The 16,325-nt window shown below is 35.0% G+C and overlaps 1 protein-coding gene across 3 annotated transcripts in view; it reads right to left on the reverse strand.

Moving 5' to 3' along the window:
• GRIK2 (glutamate ionotropic receptor kainate type subunit 2) overlaps nucleotides 1–16,325 on the reverse strand; it is a 638,585-nt gene that overhangs the window by 157,480 nt on the left and 464,780 nt on the right. The window lies entirely within an intron of this gene.

Genomic DNA, 16,325 nt, shown 5'->3' on the forward strand with positions numbered 1-16,325 from the left:
CCAGCTCATGGAGCCCTTGGCCTTGATCTTCTAGACACCCATGTCTCTGTCCATATCCCATTCTCATTGCCTATTTGCAGAAGTTCTTAGAGTCTGAATACTTAAATTCCTTTGTCAGTTACAAGCATTGGAAATCAGTCTGTGGCTTGTCTTTTAATGTTTTTTTTCTTTCTGTATTGTTCACAGTGTGGTAAATTTATTTATTTTTTAAACCTATCCTATCTCTTACTCAGAGTACATTTTTCATTTAGTGGTAAATATTTTACCAAAATTCCAGCAAACCCTCAGCTATTATCTTTTCAAATACTGCTTCCTTGCAATTCTTTCCACTGTCTTCTTCTGGAACACCTACTATATATATGATGGAGCTTCTCACCTTATCCTCCATGTCTCTTATCTCTTCTTTCACAAATTATATTTTCTCATTTTTCTGTGCTATGTGCTGATTAAATTAATCATTATTTTTAACTCACTCTTTGTGTTCAGCGTACCTTGCCTACCGAGTTTTTTAATACTAGTTAAACTTTCATTAGTTTTCATATTTTCATATATAATTTTTAGTATACAATTTATTTTTTGTATTGTATGGAATTTTAAAAGATATTTTACCTTTAGTTTTTTTTTGTTTTTTTTTTTTGCGGTACACGGGCTTCTCACTGTTGTGGCCTCTCCCGTTGCGGAGCACAGGCTCCGGATGCGCAGGCTCAGCGGCCATGGCTCACGGGCCCAGCCACTCTGCGGCATGTGCGATCTTCCCGGACCGGGGCACGAACCCGTGTCCCCTACGTCGGCAGGCGGACTCTCAAGCACTGCGCCACCAGGGAAGCCCCTTACCTTTAGTTTTTATTTTAAAAAATTTGACAGATAGTTCTACAAAATGTATTTCAGAAGGATAAAATTCATGTTCAATTGTGTTTTTTCAATATGAACTTGCATTTTTTGTTGTTTTTATCTATTTCATTCCCTCTCTCATATATCCTTACAGATTCCTTTCTAGTGGTTCTATTATTTCTTTCACTCTGTGACCCCTCTCTCATCTTCCAATCTATAGCAATGTTTCATAAGGGTGCTTTGAGGTTCACATCCCCTGGTGATATTGGTGGTATTTTGTATCTAGTTCCAAAATAATTAGGTAACTTGACAGAGTTCTTAGTTATCTGACTGAATCTGTGCCTTTCTGTTTACCTAGGACCACAACTTTCAAACAAGCCAAAGCCTCAGGGGCACCAGAATTTTCGTGGTGCTTTCACAAGTAAGGAAGCCACACCCAAAGCCCTGGTTTCAAGTAGCAAGCCTGCCTTCAGACTTAGATTTCACATAGAGCACTTTTAATCCATGGACAATTCTGACCAATAAGCCCTACTTATGGATCAGGGGCCCTGAGGCTGATAGCTTTAGTCGGGCTTACTCGGCTTATTTTGCATGGATTTTGGTTATGGGAATTAATCAAAGAGGACTCTGTCGAAGTCTGATGTTTTTACATCATCGTGACAAGAAATAAAGCAACAGGATTTTTTTCCCCTAAGTCTATTATAATATGCACTCTTTCCAGCAGCAGTTCAAAGATGGTTCAAAGAGGTAAAGACAGCAAAGAGTAACCTAAGAGAGGCAACAGGAAAATGAGCGAAATTTTATGGAAACCAGCGGAAAAGAATGCTTCCGAGTAGTAAGTTGAGCAAATAGCTTCTTACAGATCAAATAAGATAACGCCTGACAAATATCTACTGGATTTGGCAACTTGGAGACATTAATAAGAGTAACTTTTGATGACATGTTAGTTCAAAAACAATTATGGGTGAGATGTGAAATAGCTAGTGCAACCGATTAAAGAAGGAAATTTAAAGATGACAGGAAGTTCACCTCAAAGGGGAATCTGAAACATTGGGTGACAGCTGAAAGGGATTTTTTTTAAATGAGAAATGATGGTCTTTTAAAAATACAAATATAAATACATCAGAAGAGAAAGGCCTAGATGTCTAAAGCAGAGAAAGAAAGAAACATGGTGGGTCTAAAAATTTCTGGAGAGACAAGCTAGAATGGAAAAGATGAAAAGCACATCCTTAAGTAGGACCAATTATTCCATCAAACTTGAAGAGAAGAGGAGAGAACAGGTACTAATGAAGCCATGATTGTAAATTTGATGCTGAGGGTTGAGGTAGGACATTCTTATCTCATGGTATCTATTTCTCTTAGAAGCAGGACACTAGGTTTTCTGCTGTAAGTTGGAGAGGGACTGGTAGACTTGAGAAGTAGGAAGAAACTTTAAAAGCAGTGTTGCAGAATGTAAGAGAGTGTGGGTGACTAGAAAGAGTTTGTAGCAGTTGTGACAGTGTTGACAGCTCATTTGAGATTACTATCAGTTTTATAGGGGTTGCATTTTTCACAATGGGTTGATTTTCTCCAGCTAAGTTTATTGTTCTAAGTCAGACACAGTGAAGAAGATAATGACATAAATACAGGGTCAAGTTTTGTTATGAAACGATGGAGGAAAAATAAATTTGGTACTAGAAGAGAACATCTCTAACAATAAGCCACAGAAACTAAGCTGGATATGGAGAAATGTGAGAGAGGACAGGATTAATATATGGAAAACAAATAGATGATTAATTAACTCATAGGTTTGAGAGGGTCAAAACCAAGTGTAGTGTGGTCGAATACATTTGTAAGTAAGAAGGAAAGGAGTTGAATTGCTGAGTTATTGATCTAAGAGTTAGTGTACTTTGTGTCACAATAATGATTATGATGCAATTATAGACATATATAAGACTTATGTGGCTAAAAGCCTCCTGGGAATGAACAACTCAAGAAGCTTAGGGTCCATGGTGATGGATGGGTCTTTTGTAAGGACACTGAATTTATCTAGAATCATAAAATCAACCATCTTAAAGTGAAAGGCTATGATCCAGTTGTTGAAGTCAACAGTGGATGAGTAATTGTGATTAAAAAGTGAGTGAGCAAAAAAAAAAAGTGAGTGGAAGGTAACTTAAAAAAGAGAAGGAATGGTATATCCAGAGACAGGTGCCTCAAAGAAGCATGGCTTTTCTGGAGCTTAGAGAATTCATGAACTGGGAACAGCAATGGGGAGCACAGTATTGGGGCTATTCAATTATATTTCAATTTGTCTTTTTCTGAGCATATAGTAGACTATACTCCTTCCCTCCCATGGAGTTGAACACAGCCATATGATTTACTTTGGTCAATGGAATATAAGCAGAAGCAGTGTGCTTTCATTTCTAAGAAGAAGCTTTTAAGAGACAGTGTCCAATTCACCATGTTCCCACTCTTTCCCTGATGTGATGATCAGCTACACAGCAGTGGCTCCATCAGTTTGGGTTCTAGTGAGAAAACACGGAGCAGAGCCCTCAGCCGGCCTTTAATCTATATTCAGAGGGAGTGAGAAACAATTTCTGTAGGTATAAACTACAACCACATTCGAGTTTAGCTTGTGCTGCTTAATCCAGTCAGTCTCTTGGATCTGACCCAGCCTCTCAAGATAAGTGGGCGAGACAGAGTAGCTGTCATTGACATGGCTACAGAGAGAGCAATTTCAGCAGCAGAGAGGCCAAACACGTTAGGAAATAATCAAGGAAGAGAATGGAAATGAGGGAAGATTATTAATGATGGAGGGATAGCGATCCAGAGAGTATGGCTTGTAAGAAAGGGAAAAAGTGGTAACGTAGGTCAGAACAAAGTCAACATAGCCCAGCACGCTCTAGAAATAAAAATGCAGAAATAATCATAGACCAGATAGTCTTAGAATTTTTACAATGTCTGATAATAAACTTGTGAGGTACATTTTGTTTAAAGAATCTTTTCATGTTTAAAAAATACATTACTGGGCTTCCCTGGTGGCGCAGCGGTTGGGAGTCCGCCTGCCGGTGCAGGGGACGCGGGTTCGTGCCCCGGTCCGGGAGGATCCCGCGTGCCGCGGAGCGGCTGGGCCCGTGAGCCATGGCCGCTGAGCCTGCGCATCCGGAGCCTGTGCTCCGCAACGGGAGAGGCCACGGCAGTGAGAGACCCGCGTACCACAAAAAAAAAAAAAAAAAGTACATTACTGAGGATACAAATTGCAGTTTTTCATGGCTTTCCACTAACTTCTGACACACACTGATTATTTTAGGATAGTGGGACCAGGTGTCAACCCTCTCTTCTTCCTTCTCTCTAGTCACATGTGTATTAGGCTAAGTAGGCAGAAACTTGACATTTGGATGGTCCTGTCCCCAGATTCTGTAAGGGATGCAGACTTTTCCTTATTTGTTTACTCTATTGATAATTTCAATGGGAAATAGGGTGAATGGAAGAGGCAGTGAGATGCCTCCTGAGTTTATGTTTTCATTCATTTCAGATAATTGCTATTATTTCTTCCAAAAAAAAAAAAACCTACAAATGACAGCTAACACTTATTGAAAGCTTATAATACACCTGGCATTATTCTAAGCACTTCATATGTTTCATGTCATTTAATCTTTAGCATAAAGTATATGCATTTGTCAGTACTCTTTTTTAGGTTAAAAAAAAAAAAGTGAGGCTCAGGGACTTAAGGCAAGTTGCCCAAAATCACCCTTCTGATAATGAATGGAGGGGGATTTGGAAATCTGGCTGACTGCAAAGTTATTCTACTGGTTATAATTTTAAAGTTTTTTTAATACCAAAAATATATTTGATGGACTGATTATCTTTCAACATAGAATGAAAATGTATTAAGGAATAATGAATTGAAGAAGAGATTTCACTGAGGATAGCAAATGAAGCCATGATCAAATCTCTTCTAAATTATCCAAGTTCATATTGATATTTAAACATGAGGAATTGTCTTTGACAACTCCCTGAATCTAATTCATTCACACAATACCTATTTTTTACTCAGATATTTTTATTCCTTTAAAACTGTTCTTAATATACACATACATACATGTATACTGCTTGTATACATTAATACTCAAGTTTACTCAAGTAAACTCAAGTTTACTTGTCTTAAAAAACACTTAACAGGGCTTCCCTGGTGGCACAGTGGTTGAGAGTCTGCCTGCCGATGCAGGGGACACGGGTTCGTGCCCCGGTCCGGGAAGATCCCTCATGCTGCGGAGCGGCTGGGCCCGTGAGCCATGGCCGCTGAGCCTGCGCGTCCGGAGCCTGTGCTCCGCAACGGGAGAGGCCACAACAGTGAGAGGCCCGCGTACCACAAAAAAAAAAAAACAAAAAAAAACACTTAACAATACGTCATGATTTATGTAGAGACAATATGAGAACATATCAGAACACTAGTATTATTTGTATTCATATTACATATTCTGTTTTAATTAGAAAATTCAACCTTGCCTATTATGACAAACTATAACATAAATAATTTATGTAAAGAGATGCATGGGAATGAATCTATCTATGTTAGTACATACACAAAAACAACATCATTTACTTCGGGTCTTAGAATGACCTAAAAATACTGGCTGGCAACAAGATTCATCATAATTCAAAAATTCTTTACACCATGAAACATTGATTTGAAAACAGAAGGACATTGGTTGTTTTGTTACTATGGCTATTCCTGGCAGTTGTCCAGGGATTACAACTGCACAACCTTACAAACAGCATAGAAATTGACTTTTAACAAAGGGTCTCAGCAGGATCATGAGTGGTGCACATTAATTCTCACTGTGCATTGATGAGCTCTCTTTGAACTTTGCCAAGGTTTAACCAATGGCAACAGACCTCTGGCACTGTCAGAAGATGTGGAGCTTGAACAGCGCTTCAGGAATGAAGTTTTTTTGTTTGTTTGTATTTGTTTTTGTAGGAAACCACATTTTAATCATTTAGAACAGTTATCAGTTCTCATTAGATCCGGAGTCTTCAGGAAGCTTGTGAAATATCAAAAAGGAATTTTTGCCACAAACATCTTCTAAAGAAAAGGATCTAGTGTTGCTCTTCGATTAATCTTTAAGGTTATATATTTAAATCTGAAGGTCAGAAAAGGCTCTGCAAACCTTTTAATGGTAAGATGAGTAGAGAAAATGTATGGGTTGGATCATATGAAACTTGTGGTATTTCATTTTAAGCTATAAAAAAGACAATTTTATGTTTCAACCTAATATTACTATTTACATAATTAACTGATTTGCCTAAACATTTTTGTTTTAATTTTGACTTCTAAATACTGACTTCTGACTACAGTTTCATCTGTAATGTTGATCCCAAGGTGAGAGATCATTACACTCTATTTTAAAACATTAGCTTTTTTAAGCAAGGAAAATCAAACAAAATATTTATGTGTACGTGTGCACATATACATGTGCATATTCATATGCACACAATCATAACTGTTTCCTCATCATAATTGTTGACTGATGGATTTTGTTGATCAGTGTATAATATTTTAAGAGAAAGTGATTAGAAATCATTTATACAGATTTGTATACATTGCCTTCTTTTACGATCTTGACTGGTGTTTATACAAAAACAGATTGCCTGAACACATTTTTCTGATTCACAACCCTGATCACATTAGATCCTACAAGGCCCATTCACAATGCCACCTCCCCACAACACGATTCACATGCTTCCAATCTTATATATTCTCTCCTTGCTCTGGATTTACTCTCCATCCCTCATGTATATATTATGATACTTGATTCCTTAATCAATCTCTTATTATAATTACATATTCATATCTAGTTTCTGTACTGCATTACATATTCTAGAGGGAGGAGTCCAAGTCTAAGTCATCTCTGTGTCACTGATAGTGACTAGCACAGAGCAGTGAAGAAAGCAGTCCTTCAATGAATAAATGAAATAAATGTACTTCCGACTTCTTGTTTAATATATTTATTCTCAGTGATATTAATCACATTGCTGTCTGTTTTATAATTCCCATGTTTTTGTTTAATAAATTAAATATTAAATTTTTAATTTTGATGTTCTCCCATTTGGGGATTGGGGTCAGGAAAATGTCATTTCCCAAAAACATGAAATCGACAATACCAAAATCCAATATACAATGGAAGGGACTACGTATTTGTAGGAATGTCCCACCAGACACATTTCCAGAGGATTAAATGACTGGAAGAATACTTTTAATTCAGAACAACTAAAATGAAGAAAATATGAAGCCAAAGATTTTGAGCTGACATTTGCCCGGAGGACATTGGGCAAATCCTCATAGGCTAGTGCTTAAGGTTTGATCAGTAAGAACTCAAAATCAGAGATAAGGCCTGAATCTCATGCAAAACGCAAAATGAAAGATCAGACTGGAGACTTTTTTATAAAACCAACATACTCTAGCACACTCATACTCGGTGGGTCAACTAGAATAAAGCTCATCCCACAGTTTAAGTTTTCTAAGGCCCTTGCATTGTTTTGATATTGATAGCTTGTTAAGTATGTTTGCTAAAATAGCCACTAAAATAATAAATAAAAAGAAAGCTTATAAGTTTAAACTAATAGAGGAAAAAAGGAATGAGACCAAAGAAAATCCATTCAATCCAAAAGAAGTCAAGAAATAAGAAAAAGGGAACAAATTTAGATGATAAAAATGAAACTGTCTTAAGAGATTATCACCGTCACTAATCTCTTAGCAATCTAATCAAGAGAAACAGTTGTTTCTTTAAGAAATGATAGCTCACTTAACTGTACTGTAACATCCTTGAGATAAAATGTTTGTGATAGTCCTCTTAGCAAAATGAGAGAAAAAATAGTAGATGTGGGTTTTTATCCCCAAGAATGCATGCTCTGGTTCTTAATGCCCTGTATGGGTACTTAGGAAGAAATATCGTCATAGTACAGGACAAGAGATCTGATTATCTTTAAAAATACTGCTTTTCAAATTATTTAAATGCTGGTTGAAAATCGACATAAAATTTACCTAGTCTGTGTAATGGTTTATGTAGGAGAGCAGGTAAAATGTATGTCAGGAAGTTTGGAATAAATAAAAGATAACAGGAAATAAGCTGAAGAAGATAAGTTGAGATAGAATGTGAGGTAGGTACATTTGGAGTGGATGGGAAACGGGGACTGGGTGAATCAATCAAGTACCCATTTGAACCTATGAAAAAGATAAGAGTCAAAATGTATGGTTACTGAGCAAATGTTTGCAGCATTTCAAGCACAAACCATAGAAAAAAAATTGGTAGCCATGAATTTCATATTCCTGGGTGATTGCAATGTAAAGTATAATATTATCATGAAAGCATTGACAGATATAAAGTTTTCAACTGGAGTTTGTATTAAGTTCACTGAACTACAGTTTCAAAGAGTGAAATATATGTAATGCATTCTAGAAATGTTTCCATCCATAAAGATACTATATTATTTAAAAGATAAACTCTCAGATGACCAGTATGACTTGTTTTCCTAACAAGCTGATGCTAAAATCGTTACTTTTATATTGATGTCCCTTTGTTTACAGTGCACACAATATTTCTATTCTGCTCCTTCCCTGAGGACAAGCTATCTTTTGATAGTGTCTTAGCTAATCAGGTTTCATTTAATTTATACAAATACAACTGTGACAATTTTAACCTTTTGTGTACCTATTATTTTTTTGGGGGGTGTAAGTACAGCTACCTACTCTAAGTGTCTTATCCTAAGTGTTTTCCCTAACTCATGCCCTCCTATTATTACATCATGTATTATCTGATATATCTGCCAATATTTGTTTGAGAAACATTTGAAGATGACTTTCCTATGTGCCTACATTTGGGATATTATTTCAGAATGCCTTTACCTATTATTCTGTAGCTATGACTAATTTCTCCATTTTAAAATTCTAACTTCTCTTAAGTTCAACAATCTTACCCAAATTTATTTTTTTCAGAAGGAATCTGTGATGATAGCACAGCTATGGCTTGGAGTAGAGTCACAGGTGTGAGGTGAAGTTTACTGTACTCCCATAGTGTGTAGAGGGGTAGAGGTGAGGTGCACAACTATTACCCATTCGTTTATTCTACAGATATATTATTAACCATCTCCACCCTGTGTGAGGTCCTGCGGTGACTGTTATGGAAGGTACCAAGATGAACGTGAAATCACTCCTGCTTCAGTGAGGGCACTGACACCTACAGGGAGGAGAAAAAGCATGGAAGTTGACCGCCACTTACTCCTATTTGTAAGTAGCTTTGTAAATGGCATTGGCCAAACTGACAGCGATGGAAAATAGGGTGGATTTATTTAACAAACACTCATTAAGAATCTATTGTGTATTAGGCACTGTGCTAAGTTCTAGAGATATAGTTTCTCCCAGAGCTTATATTGTAAACTGAGAGAGAAGCCTGAAGATCTGAAGATGTATCTATTGAAAAACAAAGTGACATCAGAGAGAATATTTGGAATCTAAATGTTGCTAAAACATTAATCTAAGGTGAAAGAAAAGAGTATAGTGCATCATAAGGTATCAAAGTTAATTATTTCCAAAGAGAAGAAAATACAAGGACATAAAATATAGTTTTATATTGTCTAATACTAAACTAAATATTGTCACATAAACAAGTAAATATATTTGTACTTGAATATATCCCATAGACAGTATCTCTGATCTTCCAATAATCCAAGTTGGATAATGTTTTAAAAAATTTGATCAGAAATATCATAATTAAATCTGTGAGAAATAAATTTTTCCCTTCAGCGGCTTTATCTTTAGCAAACTTAATGTCCTCGAGGAACCAGAAAACCTTAAATGTAATTAGAAGTGACTAGGAAATTCTATAGGTGCAGACACATGATTTTAGCATAAAACAACATTAGTTAAGGTTAATGTAATTACATGCTAACAAATAAATTCATTCTCAATAGATTGTTCTTAATTAATAAAAATAAACCTATCAGACAAAGAGATACAGAAATCTTCTTTCCTTTTGTTAATCCTGTCTTCAAAAATTTTCTGAATCAGATCAGAGTTTATCTTAAATTCAATTGTTTCTCAATACATTTAAATGAACCTGACCAAGTTGTAGTTCACTATTTTAATCATGTGTGATGTTATATAAAATAATATCCTTCAGGTAGAACTACCCACTAAAATTAAATTAACTGCAGCATTAAATATAGTGTATTGGAAAAAGCATCTGTCGTTTTCTTACAATTTAAGCTTAAAGACTTCCTTGATCCTTTTCCTCCCAGATAGGATTAGATATATATCCCTCAGTTTTCCCAAAATATCTTGGGAATATCTCTATTATTGCATTACCTGAAGTATATAAAAATTATTTATGTGCCTATCTCACCTAGGATTCATATTTATCTATATATCTTTAGTGGCTAAAATTATGACAGACAGAAAAATGCTGAGTTACTAGTATTGACTTATACTTGCATTTAGGGATAGCATGAAGAATATCATTTTTTGGCAATTATATTATTTCCATTATTCAAATTTACTTTGAAAAGCAATTCCACATAACTCATGAGAAAGGAAAATCCAGGCACAGTTAACAAAGAAATGATATTTATTCTATTAAGAAAATTCATGCTATGATTGTACTTTTGAATTTTTTTAGCTTTTGTTTAGGACTTTGTTTTGTTACTGTTTAGATTTGTTTTATGTTCTAAAGAAAATGTCACCTTAAAAAAAAGCCACATTTATTTAAAATAGAGAACCAACAAGGACCTACTATATAGCACAGGGAACTCTGCTCAATACTCTATAATAACCTAAATGGGAAAAGAATTTGAAAAAGAATAGATACATGTATACTTATAACTGAATCACTTTGCTGTACACCTGAAACTAACAAAACATTGTTAATCAACTGTACTCCAATATAAAATAATTTTTTTTTTTAAAAGCCACATTTGTTTATATCTGATTTCAGTTACATTTATTCTGCTTTTCTGATAATGGTAGGTGCGAATCAGTGTTTATTATTAAGTAATGCCATATACCACAGATAAACAGATTTTCCAGCCCCCTGCTTTAACAGTGTCACTGTAAATTCACTCTCTGACTCAAATACAAACTTCTTATTATTGAACTTAAATAATTCTAGATTTTTGATCTGCTCCTGTGGGCAATTTTCTCCCAGAATACCCTTGCCCTTAATTTATTTTTCTACTTTCATCTTTATAGAGTACTTTATTTGCTTGAGTCATCATCAAATTCTCAACTTCAAGCCTTCTCCATTCTAATCTGTTTCCCTCTGTTCATTTAAGAAGCTTTTTAAAAGCTGTCTTTTTTTAAGAAGCCTTTCCTGACTATGTCAAAGAAAAGTTTCAGTGTCCTGCAGTGTGAGACTGATTAGTTGTATATTGTTTTGTCAGAGGCAAAATTATGTATAGGATGTATAGGAGTGTTAGGAGTTTCGATACATCTATAGGAGTCTCTATAATCCCAATTTAGCATTTTACTTCCTCTTAAGCTTCAAATTATGTCTTGTGCTATTTTTTCTGACAATATTTATATCCAAAGCGTTTACTTTACCAATATGTTAAGTATTTTAAGTTCAAGAATCATGTTTGAAGAACTCAGTAGTATCCATGGAGGATATTTATTCAATAATTTATTATATAATTACAAAATAAAATAATCCTTAATGACAGTTTTTGCTATAATATTACAACTAAATAGCATACCAAGAGATCATTATTAGGGAAATAATTTATTTTAAAAATCTTGATAATACATCAAAATTTCAAAGTTTTTTTAAAAAATTATGTTTAAAAAACACTTAAATATTTCTAAACATGACGTCAATGTTACTGTGAAAGTACATAGAAAAAATCAAATAAAACCATTATATTTAAAAGGTATTGTTAATGCTGTAGTTAACAGTGTCTCTCCCAGAAGAGACATTCAACAAGCAGTTGCTAAGTACCAACTATAGGATAATTTCTAGTGAATCATAATCTATTACACAGTATATATCAGAATTATACTGGTCTTCGGTCTCCTGCTTCTGAAGTAACTTTCTCAATAGTTTTATCTCTGAACTATTTGACAGTACATTTCCACTTTCAACAACTTGCTGTTTAAATCATTGAGAAAAAAATTTCAATTATAGAGAACTACATTAGCCCTTTTTAACGCGTCATGTGCTCTTCCTAATACATAGCTCTAAGGTCTAAGTTAACAGTCACAAGATTTCTCACTGAAAGTAAAAATCAATTGCTTTTTTGTCAGAGAAAAGAAAATTATTAACAAATATGTCTGGCCTGGACTATTTGGTTGTCTATCTTCCTGCTGAGAGTGGAAGGAATTCAGACTTTTACTTAAGTTGAAGTCCAACCTGTGTGGACTTAATGAACAAACTGCATGTGGTGAAAGAATTAAATTTGAAAAACAAAAACGTTAAGACTCTTAAATAATAGAATATCTTAATGAGTTCCAGTTAAGGAAGAATTTCCCCAACAAAGAAGTGAAAACATCAGAACTATGAAGAAAAAAATAAGTAAATTAACAAACTCAAACTTTAAAACTTCATACCAAAACTCACACAAACACAGACATGTGCATATACACATGCTTTAAACAAATTAAACGACACGATCCTAACCAGGAAAAATATTTGCATTATTAGTATTCAGAAAATATAACAAATTACTATGTATCAATAAGGAAAGGCAAAGGAAGTAAATGGGATTTTCAGGAAAGAGAAACTAAAAAGTTAATAAATATGGAGAGAGTGGGAAGACGCTAGTAATCAGGGAATATAAATTAAAGCAATGGGATTCCATGTGTCTTTAAACTGAACAAATTCAAATAGTGAGAATCTCATGTTAGCGATTTTGCAGAGAAACAGAACTCTTACAAACTACTGGCAAAAATGTAAATTGGTAAAGCAATTTGTAGAACAATATTTTCAATATCTAATGAAACTGAAAATATCTGTAAACTCTGACTAGCAATTCCTTTCCCAGTACATGTCTTAGAGAACCTCTTGACACAGGTGCTCCAGGAGACAAGACAACAAGACAAGACATGGCTCTTTCTGACAGAATTTGTTTTCATAGCATAACACTGGAAATAATTTGAATCTCAGTAGAGACTGGTCAAATAAAAATACTACCAAATACTTTAAGAAATTTATACAGAATGGACCAAGAGAACATCAAACTTAAGAATGGTTACATGTGGGGAGGGATGAGGGAAATGTAATTTTACCTTTTACAATTGATTTGGAAATTACTAAATTGAGAAATTTTACGGTGAGTAAGGGACTTCACCATTATCTGTAATGTTTTATAACTTTTGTATTAAAAGAGAGAAACTTGAAGCAAAGTTAATAAACATGTTTACAGTTGCCACTTCTTGGTCATAGGAAATTATAAATAAATTTGTACTTCTATGTTTTAGTGATTTTCCCCAAAATTAAAAAAAAAGTAATAGTGATAATAATATTAACCCTATTCAATTTTTTTAACTGAAATACTAGAATGCTTCCACTAGAATGCAGAGTTGAGACAACATGATATCAAAATTCAGAGCTACAGCACAAGTCAATTCCTATTTAGTTAGAAACTGTTTTTTGATTTAGCCTTTTCATTTTTGTGATAATACCTGGAGACTGTTCCTTGAAAAACAAATGTTTGATTTCCTCCCTAGTATGTAATAAAAGACCAATTAGAAGGCAAGGCGAAGTAAGTGAGGTCCTCCAAGGCTTATTCATGAATCACAAAAGGCTTGATAATGTTAAACACTGATTGCATTGCTGAGGCAGCATGCTGGGAAGCATTCAGGCAGCTGGAAAACCATAGCATCACTGGTCTTCTTAAAAATTATGTAAAATAAGGGGGAATTAGGTCCTAACAGACTTCCCACTTTGCCATAGTTGTTTTATAAACTAAAACAGAAATTTTCTCATTCTTTTTTTAATCTGTCAAATGATCAAGTTTTTGTTTGTTTGCTTTTAAAATTTCAACAGCACTTGATTAAAAAGAAAAAAAAAGCTTTTATTGACCAATCTACTCTCTTACCAACCACAAACGGTTAATGATATTAAAAGAGAAGTCTTTCTAAGCCCAAAGAAGTTGTAAAGTTCTTTGGCATCTCTTAAAGAGCTAAGTAACAACAAACAAACACTTCTCATAGTCTGATCTAAACAATTCTAATGATGTAAAAAGACTGAGAATATGGCTTTAAAAAATCTCTTGTTTTTTAGTGGTAATGATAAAAAAATGCCCTCTGATAATACCATAGCATACATATTGTCAATTATCTGTTTTAAATACAATCATGGTTTAACCATAATCAAATTAACTCCTGGTGTTTAATAGCCAAGATAAAACAACATGAAAGAAAACATTTGGTATCCCTTCGGATATATTAACAGTAATAATAATAATAATATTTCCTATTTGACAGGTAACACACCTGTGTCATACATTCATGTCCTCAGAGTCAGCTTCTCAAATATGATTCGAAGACTCATTAAACATTCCAGTCATAGAAATGAACTCAATTCCTATAGCTGCATACCAGATTAATTAGCAGTTTTTGACTAGAAGTTAGGTTACTTCTTTGTTTTAAAGTCTGTATCTGTGTACGTGAGAGTATACATCTGTGCCAGGAGCTTTCATACAGCAAGGCATGAGACCTACAGTGGGTTCAGCATCACTGTCAGACAACATTTAATTTGTTCTTTCTCTCTGTTGTCATCCTTCTCCCCTTCCCTGTGTCGCCTCCATCCATCCCCCATCTCTGCTGTGCCACTGATGTATCTGAATAAGTTAAAAATGGCTACACTGCTGCTCCACTCTCAGATATTAACATTCAATCCACACCATCATTCTATGAGTGAGTATCATTATTGCCCCGGTACATGTGATAAAACTGACCTTAAAACAGAATAAGTAGCTTTCCCAAGGCTACACAGCATAGGTAGATAGATAGAAAGCACCCAGATTCCCAAATTTGCAGTTAAGAAGTAACTGTAGATCTGAGGAGTATGAGTACACAGTATTCCCTCACAGATTTTATCAGCATTAGGACACTAGATCAGAGAAGTCCCCTGCAGATCACTGGCTTAAAGGCGTTCGGAAATTTGCCTCCAGCTGGGGCTTATTCTGCGTGAAAGATGAAAGGACAAAGGATTTCAAGTAGCAAGGAGTGTCTGTGATCAAGCAGCAGAAGTAGGAGTTCTACAGGTGTTTATATAAGTGGGCTCTTTAGAAATGTGAAATGATCAGGAAAAGCCTAGGTAAGCAGAGTCCCAACATGGAACCCTGGAGGTGTACTTTAGAACAGGTGACAAAGTGAAAGAGCTTAAGGACTGCATGAGCCACTAGGTGTCAGGGGACAGTGAGAAATAAATGAAAGGTCAACATGCGTACTTGAAAGTTTATAGTACAATCTATTGGCATCTCTGCAATACTTTGAGTGGGACAGCTTTGAGAAGTCACTAGTTATCAAAGAAGAACATGACTATAAATGTGTAGGTGGATTCCTAAACAAGAGGCAGGAGGTACATAATAAATACATAATGAGGTGGCAAGTGTCTGAACTAGGTTGGTGGGTGTAAAACTGGAAGGTAGGGACAGATCTGAGGTCTATTTTTAGCCTGCACGAAAAGAGATTTGACATCCTGCTTTATTAACTTATGTATGGATGTTTACAAGCATAAATCTTCCTGGTTTTCCACTGCCAAGGCAAACATCACCAAAGACTGGAAAGTAATGTAACAGCCCTTGTCTCCTTCAAGGAGTCCCATAATAATATGTGCTGCTAGCTTATTGCAGCTTAGGTGTTTCCCCTCATGCTTACGAATGACTCTAGTTGGATTTATGAATAACAAAAAACAGTTGTCTCATGAGCCCACAAATGAGTTATTAGCCATAAGGAATACATAGCCCAAAGCTACAAGTAAATGTATGTCCAACTTAATACAATGGTTGCATTAGCAAGTTTCTGTGTACTCATCACTTCTATGTCAGGTTTAATAGCTAAGCTTGCTTTTAAGAGTGAAAAACTCGATCAAATATTTCATAAAATATTACACAAAAAGTTACGATGCTTTTAATTTTCTGAGGAAAATATGTCACTCCTTATTTCTTTCCTTGGAGCATGAATAGACACTTTCATTGAGGCCCCCGGAAGACAACATAAGAAGAAAAGCATTTGGAAAATATGTCACATATTCTCTAAGAAGCAAGATGCCTGAGTTTCACATTTGTTGTGGCACACTGTGGACCATTTGTGTCATTCTTTCAATAAATATTCTTGAATGCTGAACACTTTCTGCAATCCTGTTATTTGTGTCTCCTAGTTATTTTCAGTATATTTGAAGCAAATGAACGCTACCATGTATATACTTTAATACAGAAGACTGTGGATGCAGTGAACTGATACAGTAAAATAGTGTCCTGATAAAGATTTTAATCAGTTTGATGGCTCACAAAAATTTTTT

The sequence above is a fragment of the Lagenorhynchus albirostris genome, chromosome 12 (assembly GCF_949774975.1).
Source record: "Lagenorhynchus albirostris chromosome 12, mLagAlb1.1, whole genome shotgun sequence".
In the NCBI taxonomy this organism is placed as follows: domain Eukaryota; kingdom Metazoa; phylum Chordata; class Mammalia; order Artiodactyla; family Delphinidae; genus Lagenorhynchus; species Lagenorhynchus albirostris.